Genomic DNA, 7,951 nt, shown 5'->3' with positions numbered 1-7,951 from the left:
GGCTCGGACCTAGCACCATTCATCAAGCCATGCTGAGGTGGCATCCCACATAGAAGCACTAGAAGAACCTGCAACTAGGACATACAACTGTGTACTGGGGAGGTTTGGGGAGAAAAAATAAAGAGGAAGATTGGCAACAGATGTTAGCTCAGGGCCAATCTTCCTCACCAAAAAAAAAAAAAAAAGTATGTGCAAGTGTGTGAGTTTTTAATGTTTAAATATGAATAATAGGTAGCAAGCTTGTTTTTAAGTTAACAAAACTTAGATAGAAAAATCACGTATTTTGTTTCATTTCCCATGAGTTTAGTTTTAAAACAAAATGAAAAGCTAAAACAATTGAAGAATTTACAGGAGAGAAAAATGGAATTAATGGCGTCAAATTCTCTTCTGACTTCATCTGATATTAAAGAGCAAACAGATGTCTGGCCCTGTTGTTAGAATTTTCGATCACAGTAATGAACAACCTGCATGAGTATTATAGGGATTGTTTTTTTAAAAGTATTATTCATTTTAAATTTTATAACAGAATCATAAAAAGATAGAGTAAAGCACATAAGAGTAAAGAAGAAAAACCACAACAGTATGAAATTGGAAATCAACTATAAGAAGAAAATTGAGAAAGCCACAAACATGTGGAGATTAAACAAAATACTACCAAACAACTATTGAGTCAACAAAAAAACCAAAGACAAAATCAAAACATACCTAGAGACAAATGAAAATGAAAATCAGACACACCAAAATTTATAGGATACAGCAAAAGTGGTACTAAGAGGGAAATTTATAGTAATACAGGCCTACCTTAAGAAATAAGAAAAATCTCAAATAAAAATCTAAGATTATACCTGAAGGAGCTAGAAAAGTAAGAACAAACGAAGCCCAAAGTCAGTAGAAAGAAGGAAATAATAGAAATCAGAGAGGAAATAAATAAAGCAGAGACGAAAATAATTTGAAAAAATCAATAAAACTATGAGCTGGTTCTTTGAAAAGATAAACGAAATTGACAAACATTTAGCTGACTCACCAAGAAAAAAAGAGAAGTTTCAAATAAATAAAATCAGAAACAAAACAAGAGAAATAGCAATGGATACCACAGAAACACAAAGGATTACAAGAGATTACTATGAAAGGCTATATGCCAACAAATTGGATAACCTAGAAGAAACAAATTCTTAGAATCATACAACCTCCCAAAATTGAATCAAGAAGAAATAAAGAATATGAATAGATCAATCACAAGTAGAGAGATTGAAACAGTAACCAAAAACCTCCCAAAAAACAAAAGTCCAGGACCAGACGGCTTCCCTGGTGAATTCTACCAAATAGTCAAAAAGACTTAGTACCTATGCTTTTCAGACTCCTCCAAATGTTGAGGAGGGTATGCTTCCTAACTCATCCTACGAGGCCAACATTACCCTGATACCAAAACCAGACAAGGACAACACAAAAAAATAAAATCACAGGCTAATATCCCTGATGAACATAGACGCAAAAATCCTCAACAAGATACTAGTAAATCCAATATAAAAATACATTAAAAGAATCATACATCATGATCAAGTTGGCTTTATTCCAGGGATGCAAGGATAGTTCAACATCCACAGATCAATCAGCATGATACACCACATTAACAAAACAAAGAATAAAAATCAGATGATCGTCTCAATAGAGCAGAAAAAGCATCTGACAAGATACAGCATCCGTTTATGATAAAAACTCTGAATAAAATGGGTATAGAAGGAAAGTATCTCAACATAATAAAGGCCATGTATGACAAACCCAACGCTAACATCATGATCAATGGTAAAAAAATGAAAGCTATTCCTCTAAGAACTGGAACAAGACAAGGATGCCCACTTTCACCACTCTTATTCAACATAGTGTTGGAAGTCCCAACCAGAGAAATCAGGCAAGAAAGAGGAATAAAAGGAATCTAAATAGGAAAGGAAGAAGAAAAACTGTCACTATTTGCAGATGACATGATTTTATGTATAGAAAACCCTAAAGTATCTACTAAAAAACTATTGGAAACAATAAAGGAATACAGTAAAGTTGCAGGGTTCACAACCAACGTACGAAAATCAATTGGGTTTCTGTACAGTAAGAACAAAATAGCAGAAAGAAAAATTAAGAATACAACCCCATCTACAACTGCAACAAAAAGAATAAAATATCTAGGAATAAATTTAGCCAAGAAGGTGAAAGATCGGTACACTGAAAACTATAAAACATTATTGAAAGAAATCGAAGAAGACACAAAGAAATGGAAAGATATTCCATGCTAATGGATTGGAAGAATTAACATAGTTAAAACATCCATAATTCCTAAAGCAATCTACAGATTCAACACAATCCTATCAAAATCCCAATGACATTTTTCAAGGGAATAGAACAAAGAATCCTAAAATTTATATGGAACAACAACAGATCTTCAATAGCCAAAGAAATCTTTACAAAAAAAGAACAAAGCTGGAGGTTTAACAATGTCTCCTTTCAAAATATACCTCAAAGCTATCATAATCAAAACAGCATTGTCCTGGCACAAAAACAAACACACTGATCCATGGAACAGAATTGAGAGCACAGAAACAAACCCACACATTTATGGACAGCTAATTTTCAGCACAGGAGCCAAGAACATACAATGGAGAAAAGAAAGTCTCTTCAATAAACGGTATTGGAAAAACTGGACAGCCACATGCAAAAGAATGGAAATAGACCATTATCTTACAGCATACAAAAAAATAATTCAAAATGGATTACAGACTTGACTATAAGGCCTGAAATCATAAAACCCCTAGAAGGAAACATTGGCAGTATGCTCTTTGACATTGGCCTAAGCAGTATCTTTTTGCATATTGTGTCTCCTCATGCAAGGGAAACAAAAGAAAAAATAAACAAATGGGACTACATCAAACTAAAAACCTTCTACACAGCAAAGAAAACCATCAACAAAAGGAAAAGACAATCTAACAATTGGGAGAAGATATTTGCAAATCATATATCCAATAAGGGATTAATATCCAAAATATATAAAGAGCTCATACAGCCCAACAACAAAAAACCAAACAACCCAAATAAAAAAATAGGCAAAGGATCTGAACAGACGCTTTTCCAAAGAAGATATACAGATGGCCACCAGGCACATAAAAAGATGTTCAACATCACTAATTATGAGGGAAATGAAAATCAAAACTACAATGAGATATCACGTCATGCCCATCAGAATGGCTATAATTAATAAGAAAACAAATAACAAGCGTTGGAGAGGATGTAGAAAAAAGGGAACACTTATACACTGCTTGTGGGAATGTAAATTTGTGCAGGCACTATGGAAAACAGTATGGAGTTTCCTAAAAATAAAAATAGAACAACCGTATGATCCAACTATTCCACTTCTTTGCTTTTATCCAAAGAACATGAAATCATGAATGTGTAAAGATATTTGCACCCCTATGTTCATTGCAGCATTATTTACAATAGCCAAGACTTGGAAACAACCTAAGTGCCCATCAATGGATGAATGGATAAAGAAGATGTGGTACACATATCCAATGGACTACTACTTGGTCATGAAAAGATATGAAATCTTGCTATTTGCAACAACATGGATGGCCCTTGAGGGTATTAAGCTAAGAGAAATAAGTCAGATGGAGAAAGTCAAATACCATATAGTTTCACTCATAAGTGGAAGATAAAAACATCAACAAACACATAGATATAGAGATTAGATTGATAGATTCTAGAGGATAAGGGAGGAGTGGGGAGGTGGGTCGCAGGGCACATGCGTACAGTGACAGATGGTAATTAGTCTTTGAATTAGTATTTGAATGATTACATGATGTAATCAACAAAGAAATCGAAATATGATGATGTACACCTGAAATTTACATAATAAAAAAAAGAATAGAGAAGAATACAATATTGTAACAGTTGGGATTATTTGTGCTGCAAGTTTTAAAAATCAACCCAAACTGGCTGAAAGAAAAGGAGGATTCACTGGTTCATGTAACTAAAAATTCAAGGGAGTGCTGGCTTCAGTTGTGGCTGGATCCAGGAACTCATATGATGTCACCAAGACCTGGTCTCTCTCCATCTCCTGAATCCGTTCTTCTCCATTTTTAATTTTGTTACTCAAAGTTCCCAGTTGCAAACAACAGGACCCAACTATGGCTAAGCAGAAACATAAATTTATTAAAGGCTTTTCACTAGCTCACAGTATTTTCAGAAAAACTTGAGAACCAGATTTGGAGACTTTGTAGCCAGAAACACAACTCCAAATCACATTCATTCCCAGTCACTGGAGACATCACTGCCAGTACAACCGGACCCAACAGTTCTACTCCCAGGCTCTGGATGCTCCTACTAGAAAAGTATTGCTAGGGGTGTTTCTAGAAATGAGATGAAGCTGCTACTGCCTTCTCAGAATGGAGTCCTTCTTCTTGCCTCATTGGCTTCTGACTAGAAGTGTGGCCGGAGTGGTCCTACTGGCAGAGCCAGGAACACACATACACTAGGGCAGGAAAGACTAGGAAGTAAGAATCCAGCTCTTACAAGAGGGAGGTGGTCTCATAAATTGGCGAATTCCTCAACACAGGAAAGTTGTTCAAAGATGCCAAGTGGCCAAAAAGTATAAGTGTACGCCACACCTTTTTTTTCATAGGCATTATGTGCTGCCAAATGGCTACCAGAGCTGCAGAATTACATCTCCCCAGGTTTGTATCCTACAAAGAAAATATCTGTACTTTTCCCAGCAGATCTGGCAAAACGCTTGTCTCCCACTGGCCCTGATCCTGTTTCATGCCCAACTCGGAACCAGCCACGTGGTCAGGGGAATGTGCTGCTCTGATTGGCCACACTGACAACATGCCCTCCCCTTGAGCTGGAGGGGAAGCCAAATGGAGTTGAAGCACTGGAAGTACTTGTTCTGAGAGTAGAGAAGATATGGTTCACCAGAGAGAAGTTGCTAGATAGTTTCCAGAAGGGCAAATGGCTGAAAGGATAAGGGACGCAAAAGCAACAGATGCTTCTGACAAATATTTTGATATCCAGCTTAATTTCTTAGTCACACCAAGAACAGAACAAACTTGTCTGGCCAGACTGTGCATTCCGATTTGGATGATCATTGGTCATTCTAATAACAACAAATACACTAATAGTAATAATAGCCTAGCACTTGCATGGTGCTAGGCTGCTCTAAGTTATTACATGTTGTGTGTATATATATATTCCTCTCAACAACTTTATGCTGTAGATTACTGTTACCTACATTTTACAGATAAAGAAACTGAGGTATGGGGTGTTAAATAATTTGGTCAACGTCAGATAGTTGGCTGACTAGAATAACTGGGATTCAAACCCAGGCATTCTGGCTCCAGAACCCATTCTCTTAACTACATATTGTAGATTCTGCACAGAGTGAGTTACCTGTCACTGGTGATCTTTAAGAAGAATCTAGGTGACTGCTAGTGAGGGAGATGAGAAAGGTATTTCGCTGTTTCAAGACGATTGATCATCTTTCTCGCCTCCTCCCAGTCGGCTGCACACAGAGACGTGCCCCGTGGAGGACCTACAGTTACTCCTCTGTGGCCAGCAGCACAGGTTCTGGTGCCGGGGCATGTCAGATGGAGGGGATTGTGTAAGTCACGTTTCCCAGGCCAGCCCAATCTGTCAATATGTTCTAGGTTCCTGCAAGGCAAGCTACTTCTGGAAGTTTGTGGCCTGCCTGGGTGTTAACAGTAATCCCCATTCCAAAAATTGCCCTGGAATGCCCAACCATTGGCCGGTGGATCCCCACGGCCACATTTCCAAGCAGCCTGCAGTCTGGGGCTGCTCAGAGATATGCTGTCTATAGACAGAAATGCTTTGCTAACCAGGTTGACCAGCCACACATTCCCCTCTCTCACACCCACATGATGCCAACCAGGAACCACAAAGCCTCCAAAAGCCTCTCACACACATCTATTAGTCACAACACAAATTGCACTTGAAAGATGATCTAGTACCAATGAACTTTTGTTGTCAGTCTCCACATTTGGCTGTGGCAATTTTTACTTTTTTCTAAACCGTTGTCATCATGTTAAACATTGAAACTGTGGCAGCGGAGGTAATTATGTTCATATGTGCAATGAGACAAACATTGCTGTTCTCTACCCAAAAATCATTGCCTCCCCCTCTTCCAGCTGGCAGAGCCCTGCTCCTGTGACAGAGACTGGAAATGTCATATTCAGCTGTTTCTGCGATAACATCGTGACTGGAAATCCTGGTTTTGTGCAAGATTAGATCCTAAAAATAACAGAGTTTATAGGAAAAATAGAGTTAAAGGTAGATGACTAAAAATCTGTGCAACTTTTAGCAAGAGCAGTAACAAAGCTAATAATGGATATTTCAGAATACAACTTGGACAGCCCTAGACAGACAGCTCAGCATGGCTGGGGCTACTCAAGATATAATAAAAATGCATTAAAACAACATGAAGAAGTGACATCAGCATGGTGGAGCCAGTTGTTCCCTTTGTCTCTCCCCCATAAGTTACAACCAGTAGAATATTTATTGACCAGCAAAGGACTCTGCACAGCACACCAGAAAGCGTGAGAGACCCACACATCTGTACATCTGAAGGGGGTTGGACTTGATCTCCTGGAGGCAGTGGAACCAGGGGAGCAGTGGTCCCAAGACCAGAGGTTCGAGGAACTGTGGCCACGCTTGCAACAAGAGGCCCCAGGAACTGAGATAACGCCCACAAATGGCAGTCCCAGGAATCCAGAGAGCCCACGCTCCCAGAGGCTCCAGAAATCACTACTGCCCATGATCAGAGACTCTGGGGACTGCAACAATACCTGTGACCCAGGCCTCTCTCCCTCCCCCATCAGTAGTGCCTTTGAATCTGGCTCTCTGAGCGGCAGGGGCTGCATCCAAGAGCGCAATACACCCAGCAGCAGTGGCAGTGGCAGTGGCAGTGCCTGTGACCTGAGGTTCCAGGAATTGTGCTGGCACTGGAGACCAGAGGATGCAGGAACCACAGTGGCAGTCGTGACTCAGTCCCACCCCCACCCCTAGCAGTGGCAGGTGGTTTCCCTCAATGCGAGGCTTTAGGAACGGCAGTGGTACCTGCGACCCAAGCCCCCTTCCCTCCCCTTCCCGCAGTACCAGAATCTCCAGCACTGGCCCTTCCAGCAGTGGGGGCTGCATCCAACCCTCGAGGCTCCCAGCAGTGGTGGCAGTGCCTGTGACCTGAGGAATTGTGCAGGTGTCGGAGACCAGAGGCTTCAGGAACCCTGGCAGTGCTCATGACCCAGGTACGCCTCCTCCTGTGGTGGCAGCAATGTCCCCCATCACCCTGGCCCAACCAGCAGTGGTGGTGACATTTGCAAACCCAGCACCCCTGGCAGTGGTGTTGACAACACCCCCAGATAATCTAGAAGCAGTAGCACAGGTGGTGCACACAGCAGCAGCACCTGAGCCTGCGGAGAGCACATGGAGGGCCAGGTAACAGTGACAGCAGAACCCACGACCTTGGCCCACTCCCCAGCTGCAAGGGTGCCTGCAACTTCAGCCCCTCAATCTACAGCAGCAGCACCTGAAGACCCAAGAAGTCCAGACATGGCAGAGGTGCCTGTGACCCTGGATCCTGCCCCCCTCACCCTATCTCCCCAGTTCAGTGGGAGAACCCATGACCCTGCAATCCCTGAAGCAGTAGAGGTGCTCACCAGCCTAGTGATCTGGGTGACAACACCCACGACTGCAGTGACGTTGTAAGCAGCAAAGCAACAGCAACCTTGGAGGCACAAGGAGGGCACTGATGACACCTCTTGCAGAGGCAGTGGAGGGTGGAAAGTGCAGGCTCTCAAATACAATGAGAAGCAGCTGAGAACCAAAGTAACCAAAGCTTTGCCCAAGTAAGAAAGGTGTTTGCCACCATAAACACAGCGGCGGATACACAACTCCTGAG

The sequence above is a fragment of the Equus przewalskii genome, chromosome 3 (genome assembly GCF_037783145.1).
Source record: "Equus przewalskii isolate Varuska chromosome 3, EquPr2, whole genome shotgun sequence".
Lineage (NCBI taxonomy): Eukaryota > Metazoa > Chordata > Mammalia > Perissodactyla > Equidae > Equus > Equus przewalskii.
Note: the sequence above shows the minus strand (reverse complement) of the source record.